Below are 22,701 nucleotides of genomic sequence, written 5' to 3'. Positions count from 1 at the left end.
TGAAGCCACACCTCCAAGATGTGAATGGGGATTAATGTTTTCTGTATATTCTGAATGAACAGCAATACTGGCATAAGGTCCCTTAACAGTGATCCATACAGTGAATTTCTGTCACTAGCATATGTTGAGAAAAAGGAATTAGCCAGAAGTTTTGCTGGTACACTAAGCTGTTCAATCGAGCAAACCATGTCTGCTTCAGAACATGAATAAGCAGACATCATACCGTTTCACTAGAGTTTCTTGATTTCTGTGATTTTTATACCAGCAGAAAGCAATTGCATGGACAAAGACTTATATTCCCACATCTTTCTTACATCAGACATATGGATGCATGGGAAAGTCAAGCACTATACGTAAATCAAATATGATATAATAAGATGCAAAGGGCTAGAAAGCTCCTTGGCATTACTCAGGAAATGACTGAAGAATATGATGCCCAGAACAGGATAACAATTTCTTTTTCAATAAGAAAAATTCATATTGCCCAAGGTAGACTATGACTGTAGATAACAGGCCCTTTTTCTACTGTAAATGATTTATACTGTTAGTGGATTTCTAAACTACTGAACTTTTTGCAGTTTTCCTATCATGACCTGATTTTCCTGAAAGTTCAAAAACTGGTAATAATTCAAGGTCTCTGGAAGGAAAGATCGAGATGGTAACAACAGGAACTTCAAAATTCTGCTTGATGACTTCACTAGAACCAAATTCTAATCTACTCCTAGGCTGGCCTGCCATTACTTGAAAATGAATACTGGAAACAGTTAACAGACAAAAAATCATATTAGTAGAAAGTAAACAGAATATTAACCAGCATTTGTGACAAAAAATAAGTTATGCTAGAAAACAATGCAAGACCAGTGGTCAGTGTTCAAAAACACATGCCTAAGAAGAACATGGTTTTGTCTTTTCCTCTTTGACCCTTTTTCTGCGTATTATTATTATCATGAGGCTTTGAGCTTTCTGCATTAGCAATATTACTGATATATATAAATAATAACTAGCTTAAGCTAAAGAATTCTAAATACATAACAAGAAATTAGACAAAGTTCACCAGTGGGCCAGCTGCAACTTCCAAAAAGTAAGCACAATTTTATTACCAGAATAAATGTGCATGGAGTTGAAACCTTAGATTTAACTCACGGAAGACTTTAAAAACTTTGTAATTTATAAATAACAGAAGCACTAATACCATATTATAGAATATTTCTGCCTTTTTATCATAATAAACAAAGAAAATGTTTCTCACTAGACTGTACAAGGTAGCTGTGGAGTGTGGAGGCACTGAAGTGGCTGAAGTGTAACTGCAAGACAAGAGGAGGATTCCTTTCTACCTTGAAAAAAAGGAATTGCTACTCTGTTCACTTCAGTTTGCTGCATAATGACTACGGCAAAAGACTTATTTAACAAAGCAATGACTACAACAGCAAAATTCAGTCTAAATGTTGCACATGCAAGTTTCTGTAAGAATAAGACAAACTGCAGTAATGCTAGCAATAGTAAACCCATCTAGGGAAGCATACAAAGAAATACTGCAGCTTAAAGCTGTCACTGGAGGCTGAGGTGAAACCGTGTTCAACTTCTGAATTCAGCTACATTAAAAATGGATATTAGAACATAAGAGTAGATATACTGGATCAGACTTAATGTCTCGCTCTCCCAACATTCTGTCTCCAGAGGTGGCCAACACTGCTTGCCCAGAGAACAGCATAAGACCAGCATAAGTATGTAGTGATATTTTTCTAGCCTACAACCTGTTGAGGGTCAGGCACTTCATGACCAAAAGGTTCTGGCTTTGTTTTTCATGTCCACCAATCAAACTTTCTAAAATTAACTTGCCCAGTTGCCTTTAGACCACATGTAAGCTTTTATAGGTTGCATGCACCCCATTTTGTTTTTAACCTAACTCATCCCATTTGATGTCCCCTAGTTCTTGTACTTTAGGAGGCCATGAATTATTTATCCTCCCTGTTTCACTCATGATTTTACAGATATCCATCACACTATCCCTTGTCCTCTTCTTCAGAAAATGAAAAATTCTAGTCTATTCACATAGCTGTTACAGGCTGTTGACCATCCCTGTCACCCCTCACTCTCAGCCTTCAATAATGTGACAGAGGGATCAAATTTTCACATTGCATTCATTATGTGGTCTCACCAACTATTTATACAGTGACATAATGATGTTCCCTCTTTTGTACTCTATCCCTTTCCTAATTACTCCTAACATCCAATTTGCTTTTCTGACTGTTATTCAACATTGTGTAATTAATGTTGCAAGAATATAAATGTCAGGCAAGAATAAACAAAAATGATGGGGTTATTGGGAAAATAGTTGGAATGTACATCACTGACAAGTAAACTCTCTCCCTAATAAAGCAAATATGATACCAGTATGCCAAACAAAAGTTAAATAAGTTAGAGTCAAAAAGAACCATTAATACTGAAGAATGTCTGGAATTCTATAAGCTGAACAATTAAGTGAAAAAGTTAAGCCTTAATTAAAAAGTGCATATGTATCAAAAAAGACAAATTAAAAAACTCATTCATGAAAGAAGGCAATGTAAAGAATTCTGGTTGTTGTAATGTGTTCTCCATTTTGCAGGCACTAAGCATATTCTAGAAATTTTTAAACTCTAAAAAATTCAAACAACTAGAGTTAGACATTAGCAGATCACATAAAATTGCCTTCAAGTATCAGGCATCAAGCAACGTAATTCTGTTTTTTTCTAACATTAAAAGCTCTTCAGCAATCTTTTCAATAATATCAGTTCTGTTGTCTCACCTCACCCACTGCAGTGCGCAGTAACTCTACAGTAATCCTACATATGTCCTAGATATATTCCTCTGCATAACAAATCCTTTTAAAGAAATATACCTGCATTATTACAGAGCAATCTTTATTCCTAATATCAAAATAATTTGAGTTTAATTTTAAACAATTAGAAATGATTCAATCTTGAATTTCTATAAACTATTCCAAAAAACTAAAGCTGACATATGTAACTGGCCATCTACTATCTGGTCAGAATTCATTCTTATTTGCAATTAAAACTTCAGAAAAGTAATGTACTGGGCTGGCAGTATATTAAAATGAGTATTTCAGTGGAGAGTATAAAAATATATACACAATAGAAGTGAAAGAGAGGAAAAGTGTGAGAGAGTGAGTGAGTCACTGGGAAAGCATCAGAGAACAGTTGCCCATACTGAAAAGATATAAATGAGACTTTTGCCTTCTAGATAAGAAGCAGCAATGTGAGGCTTAGGTTGCTGCAAAGATGCCAGGGACATACTGTGCCCATTACTGAGAGGTTTCCAGCCAACTGGACCTCTTCTGAGCACGTATCTGATTGTAGAATACTTATCATAGGTAATCCAAAGTCTATACAGGACTGGAGAACAGAAAAGGAAGAAAAAGAGATTTGATTGCTGACCAAAGGAAGAGAGTTTCCTTCTAAAAAGTCATAATGGCAACTGTAAAAGGTAAAATACAAGTCTGAAAAAAAATATTCCATAACATGAGTAAACCTTCAAAAACTGCATGTTTTTAAGTCAAGCCTTTTTTCCATGTTTCTGCCAAACTTTAGCCTTCTAGATGCTCTTGCATCCCTTGTAAGAATCAGTCTGACTAGTGTATGCTCAAGGACTGGGATATAAGCAGCGTATATAAATTACAGTTTGCATGACCTAAAAATAAAAAAGGATAGAGACTCAGTAAGCATCTAATCTGAACTGACATTCTGACAAGAAGAGAGAATTTTTATTTAACTGAAAACATCCATCTCCTATCCTACAAAATTCAAGTCAGCTGAAGTTTCATTCATCCTCTGGAACATGGAACAACACAACAGAGGCAGACATGACTGCCAAATGAGCAATGATAGAAAATCTGCTCTTTAGGAATGTGCTGTTATGTCTAACTCACCATTTCTCCACGGTGATATTTCACATAGGTATGTTGTCTGTCGCCAGGTAATTACGAACTTAATTACAACTTACAGATTCTTCTTGATCTGCTGGAATCTAGACTATCCACACTTGAAGGCCGTATCACTGTTTCCTGCCATTTGGAAACTCACTAGACCCAAATTTGCCTAAGTCTCTCTTTTGATTTATGACTTCATTGTCATTAGACACTAACTGGCATCACAATTTGTGTAAAACATCTAATAAGAACCACAAAGGTTAGATGAAATAGTTATTTTAGCCTTAAGGCACATCTCTAGAAAATATGGGAGCACAAATGTCCCTAAGCATATTTATACTTGAAAATCCCACTGATTTCAGAACAGGGTGTACTTCATTCATTTTTGTCTACCTGCTAAAATTTTTACATTGAGTGACAGTGAAATTTATCATATTAACTTTCACTGGAAATAAGCTTTCTGTCAAACACACTAAAGCTAGCTAATACTTTGGATGGCACTGCCACTAGAAATGAGAAGCAGAGCAGTGTGATATTAACAATCAGAATCTCTTCCTTTTAAACACAGGAAATATTTACAGTGAAATGTGTTTCATCAGCTAAGGAAATAACTAAGAATGGGCCTACCCACTTTTCCTGAGATTATTGATACAAAATTAGCTACTCCTGACATTTGGGACAATTTAATTTTTTGTATGAGTACCTAATAGAATCCCACTTGTTAGGCTTTGGCTTGGAAATTAAAGAATTTACAGAGAATAAAATTAAATTCAAGCAATAATCTCCTCACTGCTGGTAAGGACATCCCATATCTGGTAAGGACTGGACTAGAAAAAGAATGATTGGTGAGCAGTTTTAATGGTCTTAAATTATATGGTCTTAAATTCAGACTTTTAAAGGAAACTTTAAGGCTGTAATTATTAATTAGCTGCAAATATATAAGAACTAGAAGTGGGATACCCAGGTTTTCCTTTTTTTTTCTGGATAGTAACCCTCAAAGGAGAAATAATCTATTAAAGGTACAAAGGAAAAACCCAATGTACCTGTCATCTTCAGAAAATTTCCTTTCTATTAAAACAGATAAGGAAGAACTGCCATTAAACCTTTTTTAAAAATTCTGACATACACCTTGACATCCTCTGGCTTTTGGTATATGCTCCCTTGGCTTGCTATATGCCAGAAAATTGGCATGAAGAATCCTAGTGCTTGTGCTTCCAGAACAGTTAGTAGTCTAAAATCTGCTTAGCCATTCTTTAGAAAGAGCGTACTATGGTGCCTCTATTAATAAGTCTTTAGAGAGTTATTGATCCTAAATGCACTATCAACCCAAAGCTGATGATTACCATCACATCTGAGAGTGAGCAATGAACTATTGCATTCGTCCCATTTACATGTTTGCATCAAATGTTTGCTAATGTTTGTAAACAGATTGATGTACAGCGTTGCCTGCCTGCGACACTTCACGTTGAAATGTTCTTGACAAGTCACCAAAGGGAGATGATAGATGGCCATCTGAAAGATGATATCACAGGAATCAAGAAAGGAAGAAGTTCTGGCCAGTGCCTGAAGGTAATTAGCATAGATTTTTGGCATGCAGTAAGGTAATGGATAGAATACCTCAATCTGAAGAGTACTGTGTGAGTTTGTCACAATAATGTACTGAGAAAAAACAATTGAAAATATTTCCTATTTCATCATAACCCAAAATCACAGTCCGATGGTGAAGTATTTATTTTGACTGCCTCTCCAAAGAAAAGCAGTAATATTACTGTAACTTTATGGCTAGTAAAAACACTTTTTATCTATTGCTAATAATTTAACAAAAGTCATTTTTACAGTATCATGTAATTAGAATCATTTTTCATGAGTCAAACTATGATAAATGTTCATTGTTATGACAGCTAGAAACACATGAATATGTAATTTGTCACAGAACAGATAATAAGGTTCACTTCATGATATATTACAGAATTTAGAAAATCCCCAATAATCTCATTTAAGGGTAATGATATTGGAGAATCTACTCTGGTCTGCACAAAGACCAGAGATTTTAAAAGAGTATTCCCTTCTACCCTCTCACAAAGCATCTGAAACAGTGGGTTTGTTGTTGCAGCAATAATATTTGTCCAAAGTTACTTGAAATAATTCTTTCTTTCCAGCACCTGAAACAGGCTTGGTGATTACATTTCAGTAAGTCATCCATAGGGCTGGGAAAAATATTCATACAAAAAAATTCTGACATTTGTTGTCTTGTATTTTTATATTGTTAGAAATTTAGCATTCAGATGACATATGAATAATTCTTCAGAAACCATTTTAGAAAGTTAGATCTGCTTTTTCAAACTTCACCTTTGAGAAAAACTGAGCATTATTTATATGGAGCCCCAAATGTAGCTAATATGGCCTGAATTACAAGTGTCTGAAAATATAGGTAAATTGTGAGCAGGAGTGCAGTGTTAACCTCAGTAGCAGAAACATTACACTGTATTTTATGCAGATTTTTCATAATTCTATCTAGCATATATTTAGAATTTCAACTGAAGTTAGATTGTTGTTGGCATGTTACATGCCTTCTATGCATACAACATTCAGGCCATGAAAAAGAGCAGATGCTTCTTCTAATAGATAAGTCACTATGACAAAGCATGTACTGTAAGACTAAAAATCTGGTTTATGCAAATGCTAATGGCTGTCTGTGGCAATGTAGCAAAATGCAGTAATTGGTTTAATAAATGATTCTTAGTTTAGCTGAACAAAATGCAATTACAACCTTGAAAGTAATTTCCAGGCTAAATATCCTTCCATTTTTTCCCACTGTTTTCATAAACAATGCTAAACAAAAAGAAAGTCTTGTTTGAATATCAAGCTATAGGAAAATGCCTATTTAAAATAAAAGCTAATATATTAAAAAGATAAAATGAACCAAAACCTCAGCTCCATGGAAACAATACTTCTTAGCAAATTGCTTATGCTCTTATGCTTAGATTTTAAAATCATACACACACACACATACACACAAAAAGAAGTTAGCTCAATATACAGGGCAAATTTCAGTTAATTAACAAAAGGATGAAAAAGTTTAGAATATATACACATTACTACGTAATAAGAATAAGAACACTAATTTAATCTTTGTCTGTGAAAGTATTTAGATATCATTTCATAGCTAGAATAGGACATTTCATATGAAGGACAGGCCCTTGTAGACATTTTATTTTCATGCACCACTTTTTCCAGTAAGAAGTACAATAACTCAACGGAAAGCAAGAAGCTGTGGCCAGAAAATGACTCAGCAGGTGAAGGAAGAGGGCCAGAAGAGTTTCACAGTTTCAAGGGTGCAAGTTTCAAGGTTCAAAGCACACAGAACAATGGGAGGAAGGCTCTTCATATCTGTTTTCTGCCAGGAGGAAAACTAAACTGCCTTCCACTTTCTGAAAGACTGCTATACACATATGTAGTTTTGTCAGGCTCTGAACCTCATTTGGTCTGAAGGTGGTATGAAGGGACATTTTATACAATATCAGCTGGTTACATAATCAGACCTTCTCACTAAGAAAAAGAGACTTTTCTTATTTGGAAGAAAAGGATCACAACAGGTTTATGGAAGAAGTGGGAGAGTTAGACAGATCCAGATAGTACTTGACTAACAACTTATAGAATCAAATATTTTGAGAACCACAGAAAATAAAAATACCATTTTTTTCTTAAGCCCATAAAATAAATATTTACATTTGGGTTAATGTTTTTTAATGTGCCTGAAAGGAGGTGTGAAATATGCAAAGAAAGAGTGAATGAGAAGTTAGAGTTTTGAATTTGGCTCAACAGGCAGTGAACAATTCACATTTCTATTTCTCCAGCTCCTACTCTACTAAAACTTTTCTAAGGCTTGCCAATCTTACGTTTCCAGTAGAAGCAGCAAACATGAAGCAAAAGTGATCTCTGAAATTGTAATGGCCAATACCATGGGAAGAGTTAGACACTGAGAAACCCTGAAGTGGATTCATTAGTTACTGGACAAGAAATGCAGCAAACAAAGTATTATGAAATTCCCTTCACACACTGCTCTGTCTTAAGCAGACAAGCTGGTTCTCAGAACTTAAAGCTTAATTCCTATCAATTATTGTGCCTGTAAATGAAGAACACATGGGTTCCTATGTAGGAGACAGAGGCATTTTAGCACGCAGATGAAGTGTTTTGCTTCTGGATCTATCTAGGTATTCAATATTAACACAAAGCAGAAAAGAATCATAAAGCTGTAAACCATCTTGACCGGAGAGTAGATGACATCAGTAAAAAGCGATGTTATGGAAGACATTTTCTTTGAAGGACTCACGGCTTTGCCACCTAAGTTTATTAATCTATCATTTGTTACTAACAATCTGTGCATTTATTTTTTTAGAAAATATTTTACATCTGCCCATGCAGCTTGTTCTCAAGTCACATGAATACTTCTACAAATTTTTACTGTTAGAAACTGATGACCTGTTGACATAGACAATGGGTTTAATACAAGCTACAAATAAACATCTTTTATTTTAGGAAAGGGAATTTCCTGTTTCTAAAAGTTTTCCAGTTTGATATGAAGAAATATAAATTTAATTGTTTGGTATAAAAGTTGTTACTGCAATAGTGTAAGCCAAGGCTCTCTTAAAAGAAACTCCTCCTAAACGTGTTCCCACACTAAAACAGAAAGAAAGAACAAGAAAATGTTCCAGAATGGTTACTTTTTTCAAATATGAAAATTATTGAAAGTCAAATTATGAAAAATGAACATCTTTGTTATGAATAATACCTTTATCTGGTACACAGCTGAAGAGAAAATAAGATGCAAAATCAGTGGGAGAAGAATATACTTACATTGTTCTTTAAAGCTCCCAGCATGCATGAAAAGTTTGGCACGCACTTCCTAATTACAGACCAAATAACCTTTAAGTATCTGCAGTAAGCATATTTTTAGTGCATATTTATAGTGTGTAGAATGAACCTAGCAGTAAGAGATAATCAGAAGGAAACCAATTTCATATTATAAGTTTTTACAGGATTTAAAATCTGTCAAATAAATTAGACAAGTGTACTGTTACAACGGACAAGCATCCACAAATTTTAATATAGTGTTGTACCGTATCGTCTGTTTTCTCAAAGAACCAAATAATTTTCTATTCAGAACCATAGCTCTGAATGGAACCCTGTGAACTCTGAATTTTTCTGGCCAAAAATCTGCCAAAAACTCTAACACTTATAACACGGCTATGTAGGTTTATGGATACAAGTTCTACAATCCAGTACTATCTTATGGTACTGCCTACATACTCAGGGATTTTATGAGGATTGACTCGGCTATGTTGAATTCAATTAGCTAAGACTAAAATGTAAGGAAAATACATCAGCATAGTTACCTAAATCACTATTCAACACTGAAGGAGAAACATTCAACTGCTAAACATTCCCTACCATACCAAACTACTTCCTTATGGCTCTCCAAATAAGGAGTCCTACTGTTTTGTATTTAAGTTCTGCTTAAATAAGCTTTAATTGTTATCATAATGATTTCTGTGGTGTGGTAATGTACTTGTTTATTGCAAATAGTCATCATTAATTTTTCCACCATGGAATCTGAAAATGTGGAGATGACATAAAATGAAGTGAATGAGGATTATAAGGGAACTGATGGTCACATTTTTAATGGAATTTGAAGTTAGATAACTTTGTATAGGCTCACTGCAGAATTCTAGTTTCAAAACAACCATCACAGGATTTTATCAGAATCCAGGAATAATGCTGCAGATCTTCCTTAATATGTGAACAAATTATTATGTCAGTGTTTCACACAAACAAAATGTTAAAAAGTACCCAAAACTAAGTGCCTGGTGATTCTATTGCTTTTGGTTCTGATTCAGTAAAGCTAATTTCTTATTTCAACTCATGAATCATTTTAATAATTTCAAAAAAGCAAGGTAAATGCATAGAGTTAGCATACAGTCAAATAATTTTCAAAATAAAGACCTTTTAATAATTTCATGATGAGAACACAGAGTTTGCCAGAGAAAAAATTTATAATTCAGAAAGCCTGCATGTAATGTGGAACCACCTAAAGCCAGGCAACAGGAAACATTTGGCTGTGGATCTCTCTTTCTGGGTCTTAAACACCTGAACCAGATTGAAAATGAGGGGATTCTAGCCACTTACACTGTGGAGCGTCTGGAGTCCTTCTTTGGTCATAGACTCCTAAATGACAAAAAATTGGCCTTACCAGAAAGATTTAAGATAGCTATTTTTAAGAGGCAGCTCAAAAATTGTTCATGCACATTAACCCATTATTTCATTCAAAAAAAAAAAAAAAAGGTCCACTGAATCTGCTCGCTTTGGAAGTGGGCAAAAGGAGCACAGGAAGGCCTTCTGCTTTGTCAGTTGTGTGTCCCCTGTAGTGGCACCCATTTCCTAATTTACACAAACATTCGGCTCTAAGGCTGGGCACAAAGTCAAACACACTCCTCTACTTCAAATCTCATACTGGCTGGCTTCCAGTGGCTTCCTGTTCAACATAAAAAAGCAATGAACTGTACATCTTCAGAGATGTCTACACTTTCCCGTTGACACAGGGAGCACAAGCACTCAGGTGGGTTTCTGAAAGAACTTTCTGCTGTCAGTATTTATTCATCACAATGGAAAAGCAATAACTATATGAAACCAATTAGAATTAGGCAGAATTCAGGCATCTCTCCACATATAACTGGATTACAACAGTTTATTCAAAAAGACTTATGTGTGTACAGAACTTAAGTTTAAGTATCTGTCAAACATTAAAGCTGACTAGAGAAGAAGCTAGTGGGCTGTAGGTGGTTAGAGGATTAGGCAGTTTAAAACAGTATATGATATTTATGCACCTAAATTTTTCTAAATTCTGAATTAGGTAGGATTAAATGGGACTTAGTCTTGTTGAAAGATTTTATTTTCTCTTTTCTTTTTCACAGGATAAAATGTGGAGAATGAAAAATTAGAATGTTATAAAATTACAGTCACCCTCTGAAATAATACAAAGAGTCACTTTATTACTATCAGTTTATTAATTTACCTCAGTGTATTCACACTTAAATACTTTATGTTGAAAAACCCTGCAAAATGCCTGGTGAGTTGTTCTGGTTATAGGAAGACACATTTATAACATGTTTTTAAAAAAAGCTATCTCCCCTTTTGTCTGAAGTAACACAACAACTATTCTCTAGATTAGTATTATTGTTATTTCTATTCATTATTGTAAGGATTTTATGGGCCAGGACTGATTACTCTTCCTGTGCTTGGAAAGTGAATAGAACATTTACATTCTATGACAATATAAATAATTATCACCATCCTAGCTAGAAAAACATAAAACATGGCAATCCTCATTTCCCAGCTGCAATGCCTTTCAAGCAATCAGTAGAAGCCTTAAAGTCAAAAGACTTACTTGGCTAGAACTGGCAGATCACATTTTCTATCAATAAACAGATCCAACATACCTTACTTACCACGAAAATATACAGTGATGTAGTCTCACATACTTCCCTTCAATATTTCAAATATGGAGCACTCTTGACTTCAATTTCATTTTCTTTGACTTCTAATTTATGAATTCATACTAACTTTGATTTATAGTGATGGAATGATTAATAGTGGGAAAAATAATAACAATCAGTTTCAGATTTTATGAAACTCAGCCTTAGATTAGATTTGCATTTTTGTTGATAAATGAGTTTCTCCTGATAAAGTTTTGGGTGTATGGAAGTCCAAATGGGATTAAGCACATTAATGCTTATGCTTAAGTATGCTTATATAATTTGTTGAATCAGGGCTTATGTCCCTTTCAGCCTCAATATAATGGGTACTGGTGATAAAAACAGTTTTCAGTGAAATATAACAGCCAGACATAGCAGTAAACCCTAGGCAAGCAATTTCTTTTGTACAGTAGGAAAAGATTCACCATTACAGACTACAAGAGGGTTCTTTTTAAATACTCAGTTGTAAGTCAGGTCCAGGGAAAAATGAGGTTCTATCAATTTTACAGACTTCTCCAGGGATTTACTCTCACTGTTCTGTGAAGCCATGAATTCCTTTATTACTAAAAACTCCTGAAGAAAAAAATTCCCTCACAGTTTTCAGTGTTAGTCTGTCAGTGGCTGTGAGATATATTTGTACCAAAAAAAAAAAAAAAAAGAGGAAAAAAGCTGCTAGACTCTTAAAATTCCCAAAATGTCCAAGTGCCTTAAAATAGCCCTTAATAGTTATATGCTCAAGAGCTGCTACCTTATCATAGTATGACTTAATGACTAATCCCTTTATTAGTCTCAGTGCCCAGATATCAGCAACGAACTGATCTCTTTACTCCAAATACCTAAAATACCAGCCTCCTTGTCCATAAGATCTTTTCCTCCCATACCGTCTTAGGAACAACAAAGTATATATGATGGCTTTTTTTCACAAAAATGTAATATTGAACAGTAAGCCCAATTTGGTCAGATTAACCAGGATCTTCTCAGCAAGTTTTCAATTTTCAACAGACTGTTTTAATATTTCTGTTATGAAGCAGCTGAAGTTCAAGCATGAGTTTTTATTGCAAAGTTGAACTTCCATGTACTAAGATATTTGCTATGCATTATTGCTATCTATTTTCTGTGCAATTCAAATTCAGTACTGAAAGCAAAAACATTCCCTGAAAATGTCTAATTCTGGTTAACGCTAAATTGCAAACCACAAAGCAAAAAAAAAAAAAAATTATAGTATTTAAGATCTTCTCAGTTGATCAGTGTGCCATATCTCAGTTAGGAATGTGGCAATGTCCAGTTCAGCATTAATTTGTACATGAATTTGAATATCTTTAACAGTTATTCAAGTCCATCTCAAAAAACAGTATGGTAATCAATACTTCAGATGATTTCTGACATAATAGCTCCAGTATTGTTTCACACGTCTCTTCTTTCTCAGCCTCATCCCATATAATTTTGCTGTTTCATGATCATACCCAGAGGCAACATGGACCAACAATGGACCCAGATTTACTCACCCCGGCCAATGATAGCCATTCTTTGACAAACAGTAATTCACAAAACTGAAGAAAACAGTTATTTCTAAAATTTTAAAGAAGTAAGCTCATTTGAGCTCACAAGTCTTTATCTTTATATAGAATTATAACACAGATTTTTACATAGAATTATATGGAAGAGAGCTTAGGAAGTCATGTAGTCCAACCTTTTAGTCAAAGCATAGCTTTCTTCACCATTAGCTTAGGTTGCTCTAGGCCTTGTCCAGTCAATAATGAAAATATCCATAGATCAATACTCTACAACCTCTCTGGTTACATTACATATCTGTCTAGTGGTACCTAAATTGTAATATTAGTACAGTAGAAATGCATATGCCACAGGACATCTGAAATCATGGGCAACTGGAAAGTCATATTAGAAATTAAGAAGTTACATACTACACGCAAGAACAAAATGCCTTTATTCCTTAATATAAAATCAAAAAAATGTAGCATAGAACTAAAATAAGCCACAATTTTTTCAATATACTTATTTCCCATCACTGTTCAGCAGGGTATAATCATCACCTGCTGATTGCTGATTCTTTCTAGGCAGAATACATATCACACTTTTCAGTAGCTGCTTCAGTGTGTAGGTGGCATGTTCCTGAAATTACCAATAAAACTTCAGCTTACTGCAAAAGAGTCAACACTAAATCAAGAGTTTAACAGAAACAAAAATTTTATGGGTAATATAGCTTTCCACACCAACCCCATTTAAATAAACTCATCACTCAATTTAGTAAATTAGGAAGAAAAAAAATAATTTAATCATATTTTTCACAAAAGGGTAGAAATTATGGGAAAATATTATAAATTATGAAACAGTCTTATTCTGAATATTCATATTTCAGGTACACTATACACCAAATAGTTTTCCTGGCTAATAATTGTCCCTGGAAGATAATTCTCTCTCCACCATCTCTATAACATTACCTATCAAACTAGTCCATGCAAATCACCCTCTGCACACTTTGGAAAACATGTACTGGAATTCTGTGCTGTACACTAGTGATTGCAAATAAAATGTGATAAAGATCATCTTACTTTTCAAAGATCATATATTCTTACACTTATTATGATTATAATTATTTACATATTGACACCAGGTTAATGTAAAAAAGCAAAAAAACACTATTTATTTACTAAATTCAGATTTGAATTACAATATTTGCAAGAAAACAAGTAATTAGGGTAAAAAAAAATCTTCATGTATTCTGTCTTCAAATCTTAAAGCTCTCTCCCTATCTGCTTTTAGATTACTCCCTGTAGAAATTATACTTCGCATGTCAAAGATTTGACCTTCCTGCATCCATTCAACAAACCTATCTTTAAGCAGTGTCAAGATAGATGGATAATTAAGTCAGATATTATTTGTGTAACATTTGGGGGGGGGGGATAAGTGGGCCAATAGCCTATGAAGTATGATGAGTAGATGCCATAAAAAGTCTTAAAAGACTTGGATATGTGCTTCCTACAATAGAAAAGGTGAAGCTACTAGACAAGTAAGCAGTGATACAACAATGTTAAAGTACAGAAGCAGAATCATTTTTTTTTTGCAGCTACATTTGGAACAAGCTTAAGAAGATGAAATCTGCCAACACAGAAAGGAAGATTACAGAAAAGACAGAAGATAATGAATACATGAATAAAAATTTTAACTCTGAGTTAACAGAGAAAAGACTAGTTATAAGATGTCATGCAGGAAGAATCAGGTATATTTTAGCCAGGAACTGGCATGTAGATGCAGGGGAAAAAAAAGCCAGAAATTATTTCCAGGTGATGATTTCAGGGTCTGTGGAGGAAGTTGGTGTTGGTCACTGTTCAGTAAGAAAGAGAGATGGCATTGGGACTTTCAGAGAATAGAATGAAATCTTGATCTAGATAGTAACAACTAGATATACAAAGAATAGTGTATGTCAAAGAACAAAGGTGTATATTAGGCATCACTTTGTTAAATTTGGGTTAGTTTGCCAGCACTCGAGACAGGAAAGAGTTATAAAACCCCAATCCAGATTCTCTCTTTTTTCATACCTTAGCAGTACAAGTGATGGGGTCAGGCTGCTGAATTTTCAGTGGTGCAGCAATATGATGTCAATCCAAGAAACTCAGTTGTAATAATAACACTGTCAGTACTCAATCACTCACTCTACTTGAACTTAACATTTACTTTACAGCACTTACATCCTGAGAATGTTTCTGGTGATGACTTTAACTATAAAATTCACCAAACATGATAACAGGTTTCCTGCTCTGTAACATATAAGTTAGATAGTGCTACAAGACTTTCTAGTGTTGGTGAACTTCAATGCTGAGTAAACATGAGCTGGATATGTTTCTTTATCAGTCCAATTTGAAACGCACTTCTACTGAATGCACTGAGAGATGAAGTTGTCAGTAAAGTGAGGGATGACAGAAGTTTTTGGGTACAACTTATTCAAACACTTTAGCCAATTTCACTTCTGCAGGAAAACCTGTGGCAAAGTTGCAAGTGTTCTTATTTCTAGAAATCCAGGAGTTCTATAACCAGAATATGGATCAATGTTGTAACTGTGAAGATCTCCCAAAACTTCATTGCTCCTAAAAAGATGTAAATCTGACATTAAGTTAGCAACAAAGTTCTTACTTAAATATTTAAGTAAACTTTCCATATCTGTCTATATATTTTGTCTATATGTCTATATATTTTGTCTTATGTCTATATATATATGTCTATATATTTTTTCAAAATAGCTATGCTTCTAGGTAGCCAGTAACATGAAGATTTATGATGAATTCAGAAGTACCTTATGGCTTTTAAATTGAAGTTCAGTTTTTCAATAGCAAATGTACTCTTCTCTTTACAGATACTATTCTTATGTGGTAATAGTTGGAAAAATTTGGCGTTCCTGGTTGGCTGTCATGCCAAATGCAGAGAATAACTGTCAGGACTTCTAAGTTATACATACAGCACTTAATACATAATGCAGTCAAGCTGATCTCTCAGCTTCCCAAATGGAACATACCTAAAACTACCTTATCTCACAATTATTTGATGTTGCAATTATTAGCAGAACACGCTGGCATGGCTGTCAAGATTAAGATGTGCAGACTGCTTGCTTTAAACTGATAATACTGCTATGATCGCATTGGGCTCTGCACTACCCATCTCTCTGACATGCCAGACAGCCCTGTATTTCTCTGTGTACATCAGGCTCTACAAGTTTTGCCCCTTAGCAGAAGAAAATGTAACAAAAATTACAGCATTTCATATGTTTGGAGTATGCTGCTTTATTCCAAAGAAATGTTTTAGTATGTGGGTACTGATAAACTTGGTAAAATACATATATAAGAAGCTGAATAGTATACTGATCTACACTGCAGAATAAATTAAGATCAAGAAACAATTTTCTTACTGACATATCCAAACCAAAGAACACAAACACCCCTTAACCAAACAATAAAACATATAAATGCCCTTTCTAAATTGGGCTTTGCTCAAATTGCTTCTTGCTACTTTCCTAAAATCTATGCTTGGGCAAACTAGGAGAGAGAGGAGCTATCCCTTGCTCACTCTTTTAGGTTGCTGCTATAAAAAGTCCTTACGGGAACATGGCTGAGGTATTCCAGTACCATTACCACCACACTTGAGCAGCTTAATGTCTATTTCACATTTAAATGTAATAAGATTCCAGAAGTTAAAGCTCTGTATTCCCCATAAGGTAGAATGAGAGCCAGGAGTAGACTAACATGCACAGCGTTCTTCCTAGCCCAAACTCTACTGTTACAAGTGTAATGCCAGTATTCTGGTAGGGCACAGCTAAACCATTAAAAAAACACACAAACATGGGCTTTTACAAATCCTCTTTGCTCTTGCAGCACACTGTATTGTGAATCTTCAAGAAAGGACCCTCTGGTGGAGTACTCTCTCTATTCAAATGTCAGCCAAGAAATACAGCTGTAAAAGCAGATTAAATATGTTTATGCACATATATGGAGCACCTTTGTATGAAGCACATGCAAAGCACTCTAGTACACCAGAAAGAGAGTTCTTTCTTGGCCTTATTCTTCTATTCTGCAACGCAGGTCAAATAACAATCAAATTTCAATTCAGCTTCTAGTTTATGTATTTTATCAATTATATCAATATCTGTCAGGGGCCTGAGTTCACTAATAGGCTGTAATGGCCCTGTCTACCCTCACCCAGTGCCTCCAATGGGCCCAGGAGTCCCATTTGAGCTCAGCCCCGGGCCTTCAGTCCCTTTCTGAGTTAAGTTGTAAGAGTGCTGGTGTCCAGCTCAGGCACAGCTGTGCCCCTGCCTGGCCATGGACTCCACTGATCTGGACCCTGACCTGCGGATTGACTTCCTGGTTTGACTTTGGACCTGTCTCATCACTGTAGACCAGTCTGGTGATCACTGGACTGTTTCTGGCCCTGGTTAACCTTACCAGACCTAATTCTGACTCCGACCTGCAGACTGACTTCTCAGCTTGAACTTGGACCTGCCTTATCACCATGAACTTGCCTGATAATCTGGACTCTTCATTGAACCTGGCTGCAACACCCAGGGCCTGCCCTGCTCCATCACTAGGGGTGGTGGAACAGGGCCCTGGCTAGAGAGGCCCCTTTCGGCTCCTGGCTCCCTGGCCCACAGGGAGGAGCCGGCCCTCACTGCTCCCTGGCAACAGTTACATAATAAACATTTTTCCTTTGAATAAAGCAGCATATTCCAAATATATGAAACTTTGTAGTTTTTATTCCATTTTCTTTTTTGACTAGTATGCACTGAATGTTTCTCTACTAAAGGGTAGAACTTCATGAGTGTCTAGCTCATCTATACACATACAAGAAAACCCAAACTTTGCCTTTGATAAGGCATAGTTTGCAGCCAGCTTTTCTATTCCAGCATGCCTCAAAGTTCTCTTAAATGTTTTCCTGAATGTTAGTTTATGTTAAAATAAGGTAGACCCAAAGGCGCTTGAACCCTTGTGCCCAAAATACACTGCCCAGAGAGAGGCCCTCTGCCTTCCCTGGGGATTTGTGATCCAGTAGATCTTCTTGTCCTCAGAAAATGCCTCAGACACCTACGGGAGGAGGCTTCCTCCAGAGTATAGAAGAAACGTCTAGCTATGTTTGTTTGTTTGTTTGCTTGTTTGTTTTAAACTAAGCTGGTAGACGTGCCTGTCTTGCAGAAAATAATACATGAGCACTCACTGGAGATGTGATCAAGGTTCAGTTTCCTCCTGTTTTAGAGATTCACATCCACGGCTCATATCTACTATTAGATTATAGGCTGTTCTGATATGGCAGTATGTTCAAACCTTCTTGAAGCTCTGTTGCTATGCTGAAAAGATTTCAGTATGAGTTAGACTAGATGAAAAGGAAGCACCCCAAAATGACCATAACTCTGTAGTCTTCTGCTTAGGACACTCTATGTAAACTGTTGTAAACATACACAAACATAGAGCAGGGACCAGAATTCAGACTCCTTTTACCTAGAAGTCAAAGGGATGAATCCTGCCTCAACCTAAATTTGCTGTTCTTGCCTTTGTGAGGACACTTATTTCTGTTCACTTACTAAACAAAGGCAATGCGGCAAAGTGCCTGAACGAAAACAAGAGAACAGTAAGACACAGATCAGCCTGGAGAAATGAATCAGAAAGAAGCAGATTAGGATGAGGAACTTGTTGCAGTTTGGGCTAGGGAAGAAAAGTTAGTTGGAGATTGTATTTCAGAGGAGTCAATCTCATTCCCACAATGGAAGTGCCACAGGTTGAGAAACAGGACCTGTGGCACATTTAGTCAATAATTGAAGGTCTGACTGCAAGCTAGGCTGTAGCTCTATACTTATAGTTATATTGTAGCTATCACTACAATATAAAAAAACGGCAGATGACAGTGTGCTGGTACAGTCTAACAATCTGATTCTATGGCTAGCAATCTCAGAAGGCTTGTAGCCAATTCGGTCACTGTGCTGAAGTCTCTGTTCCTACATTCTTCAGTGCTATCTGCACTGCAATCAATCCTTCAGCTGCAGCATAAACAAAGCATTACTGCCAACCCAATTATCTGTCGAACTCTGTAGTGGTTGGTAGCCTATGTTTCTTTGGAGATGCTCCTAACTGCTTACATACCTGTTAGCTTGGTTACAATACTTCAACCTCTAAACTTTTCTATTCTATATTTAGCTGAATTATCACTCTCTTATAAACTTATGCTCAAGTTCTTGATGGCCAATAATGATGACACTCCATTGCTTCCAGCTGTATATCATTAGCAGGCATTGCTCAAAAATATTTTAGTAGGATCGTATCTCAGTTTTCTTTCCAATACTCACCTACATGGCGTAGCAAGATCTCTCCAACTAAATATTATGCTTGGTCACTTAGCTCCTACTTCTGTGGCTACTCTGAAAGAAAACTGTATATGAAATACCATATTCTTTTATTCCCGTTCTTGCCCAGAAGAATGCTCATTAGCAGCATATTTTTGTGATGGCTAAGAAATGCAACTATTAAAGCATTAAAAATCTTGGTGGATACTGCAAAGATTTTACAAGGACTAGAGATCCATGGGAGAGGGTCTAGTACCATCATACCATTTATAAAAGTTTTGTCTCAGTTTAACAGACATGTCACTGCAAAGTAAACAGTTTCCAACAAAGCCTGTGATGCTAGAATTTTAGAGTGCTGTGGAACCAGAATATATAGAACTTTTGTTTTTTACATCTTTGAAAGCTTTCAAAAAGTTTTTTATTCTATTTTCTTCTATTTAAGATTATTTGAAATTCTGGAATCTGTAAAAGATAGTTATTCAGTTATACAGGTGGTGCAAAGGTTTTTCTCTTGTATTGACTGAGAGCCAGAGTATACACAATTGGGAATTTCCTAAAAAAGGTTTTTTAGACATAAAATACCTGTTCATGAAAGTCAACATGTTTCACAGAAATGTGCATACCAGTTTTGGAAAGGATGGAATTTCTGCTCGAAAAGAAAGGTTCATTTCAGAAAACCAACAGCCACACATTAACCTGGAACCTGGAACATCCTAAAAGTACAAATGGAATTCCCTCTCTGCTAAACTAAGAAAAAGCATTTGAATTTCAGTCTCCTTAAATCCACCTGGGTATCCTTGCTATCTGACTTTTGATTAGTTTGGGGGTGGATGAATCTGTTTGTCAGCTTCATTCTGATGTCAAACTGGGCAACCTAAAACCCTGAAATTTTTACAAGATATGTAAAAGATTTTCTGTCAAGCTCTTCTAGGACTTTACTGCTTGTGAGACTGTGAAAGAGAGATGCTTATGTCACTTCTGAAAATACCTGTATTACTACTGTGATAAGTTTTAAATGATACTTGTAGAACAACTTACACAGGTCTTAGTGTATAGCCCTTTATAAAATGACATTAACAGGCACAGTACAGACAGAAATTAGATACTGCATGTTCAGAAGTATATCCAGCCAACCTCTTTTCCATAACTACAATAAAGAAATCAAATTTGTCATGGAGATCAACTGCTCTGGCATATTAAATACCGTTAGTTCATTGGGTCATAGATAGACACTGTCATCATCTTACCTAAAATTCGCTTTCTTATTTACCATCATATCCCTCACTGTGTATATAAACCACAAATCAATTTTCATGCTTATTCTCCTTTGATGTTCAAACATAGTATATTTATATAACTATAAAATCTACTTGTAATTAGACAAGAACTGGAAAAGTGAAATAGTGGTTGGTGTTCAAGAGTAACTGACAGACTGTTTTCCCAATTTTGGGCTCTCTAGAAGAGTATGACTTTTAAGACATGATATCAAATACCCTTATTTCATTTTTTCTTCATGATAAAATCTGCATTTTCTGACATGTTAGTGGACTGACATATGTCATATCAGAAACATATCTTTTCATACCTTTACCTAAAAAATACTGGAGCAGACTGTATATATAATAACTTGTCAGGCCAATTCAAGATATTGGTCTTAGACTGAGGTTAATAATTTGTGTTCTAGTTCCCTTAGAAAAAAATGTTCTCTGCTGCATCTGAAGTAAATGTGATAGATACAACGGATTACCTAATAGCCTGAAAGATTGAAAACAGCAATGGCAAATACATTTTTTTAACTGAACTCACCCCTTTATAATTTGGAGAATTTTCACTATGTAATTTCTTTCTTTTCTTCCTTGAGAAAGAAAAGCAGGGGAAAAAAAATTATCTATCTCCATCTTCAATTTTTACGGAGAGAACCAATCTACAAAGGCATTTTGTCATTTCATGAAAGAACAGTGTATATATACTCTTTGTTTTGTATCCATAATTAAAAATCTTGTTATTTCTTAGAGTATGAAAGCTGAGTTATCATAAAGTTGAGCTTAAAATTTAAAAACAAAGAATCAAAGTAATTCAGGAGTCACTATCTTAAAACTTACATCTTTTTTGAAATGAACCTCTCATTATAAAAGATTCCAACCAATGAAGCTAACTTTATTCTATTTTACAAATGCATTCCTCAATATCATAACACTCTTTGCACATATCTTACATTAAAAAGAGCCAAGGAAAATATATATTTTTTAATTATGAAATCACTTCAAATGTCACATATGTTCATCTTTGGAAAGTTTAACAAGTAATTAAACCATAACCATTTAAGAAATATTTTTGAAACAAATTTTTAAAAGTGAGGAGTTAGAAGCTAGTGTGCTCTTATTATAAATCCAGATAACTCCTACAGCACTGTACCTTGCCAACTGTCTAAAATGATAGATAGTATTAAGTAGAAATCGGCTACTGAAATGGGAAAGAAATACAAAAGCTGCTTATAAAAAGATAGGGCAGTGCTCATTGTTATTCAAGTACATTAGTTGCCATATCCTGTTTTCATTGACTGCAGTGGAAGCTTTAGCATTGACTTCAAACAGGTGCAAGTCCCACTGGACCAAAGGGAATAAAACGTACAGTCACAGTATGAAAGCAACACTGTATAAAGGGTGATGAGACAGGATATGTAATTTCAATCTGGTACACAAGAATCTGACCAAAGCTATTTAAATGCAGTGCCAAGTAAGGATGCAACTGAAAAAACAGTCATTTCTAAAAAGAAATTTGGCAGGCCTACATTCAATGCTACAAGAAAAAAGCAGGAAAGATATAACAGAAATGAGAGAGCTAAAATATAGCAGAGAGAGAGAACAAGGGGGACCCAGAAGCAGCAATAAGTATCATCCTGTTCTGTAGCAATACGATACCACTTGTTCAGGACACAGCTGTTGGCATGTCTTGGTAGATACTGCAACCTAATCTGCTCCAAGAATTATTGGGCTTTAGATGCAAGTATATCACCCATTTTTATTTATTTTTCTCTGTAGTATCATGAGCATTTGAAAATGTTTGGGGACTTTTTTTTAACTTACATAATCTTCGAAGAGAAGTCTTAGGCTATATTGTTACATCAGTTGAGAGAGTTATGCATGATGTCCTCAATTAATTCTATAAAGAAAGTAGCTGAGATGTCATTATATTAATTAGAAGTTGGTCACAAATAGAGCACATATCCCAAAGGAAACTACAGGACTGCAAAATTTCATTCCAGCCTGAATCAGAAGGAAACACTACACAACATAAAAACTGTCTGTCTAAAATGGCGGTAATAAACATGAAACCGTCTCAGTATTAAACTCAGCTGGATGAATATTACAACTGGATGACTGAATCCCAACATATAATTTTAAAAC

At 35.3% G+C, this 22,701-nt stretch overlaps 1 protein-coding gene across 1 annotated transcript in view; it reads right to left on the bottom strand.

Moving 5' to 3' along the window:
* ANKS1B (ankyrin repeat and sterile alpha motif domain containing 1B) overlaps positions 1 to 22,701 on the bottom strand; it is a 449,800-nt gene that overhangs the window by 321,219 nt on the left and 105,880 nt on the right. The gene's annotated exons all lie outside the window — the stretch shown is intronic.

Source organism: Apteryx mantelli, chromosome 1 (genome assembly GCF_036417845.1).
Source record: "Apteryx mantelli isolate bAptMan1 chromosome 1, bAptMan1.hap1, whole genome shotgun sequence".
Taxonomy (NCBI): Eukaryota; Metazoa; Chordata; class Aves; order Apterygiformes; family Apterygidae; genus Apteryx; species Apteryx mantelli.
The sequence above is the reverse complement of the archived record's forward strand: the minus strand, read 5'-3'. Positions and strand labels throughout refer to the sequence as shown.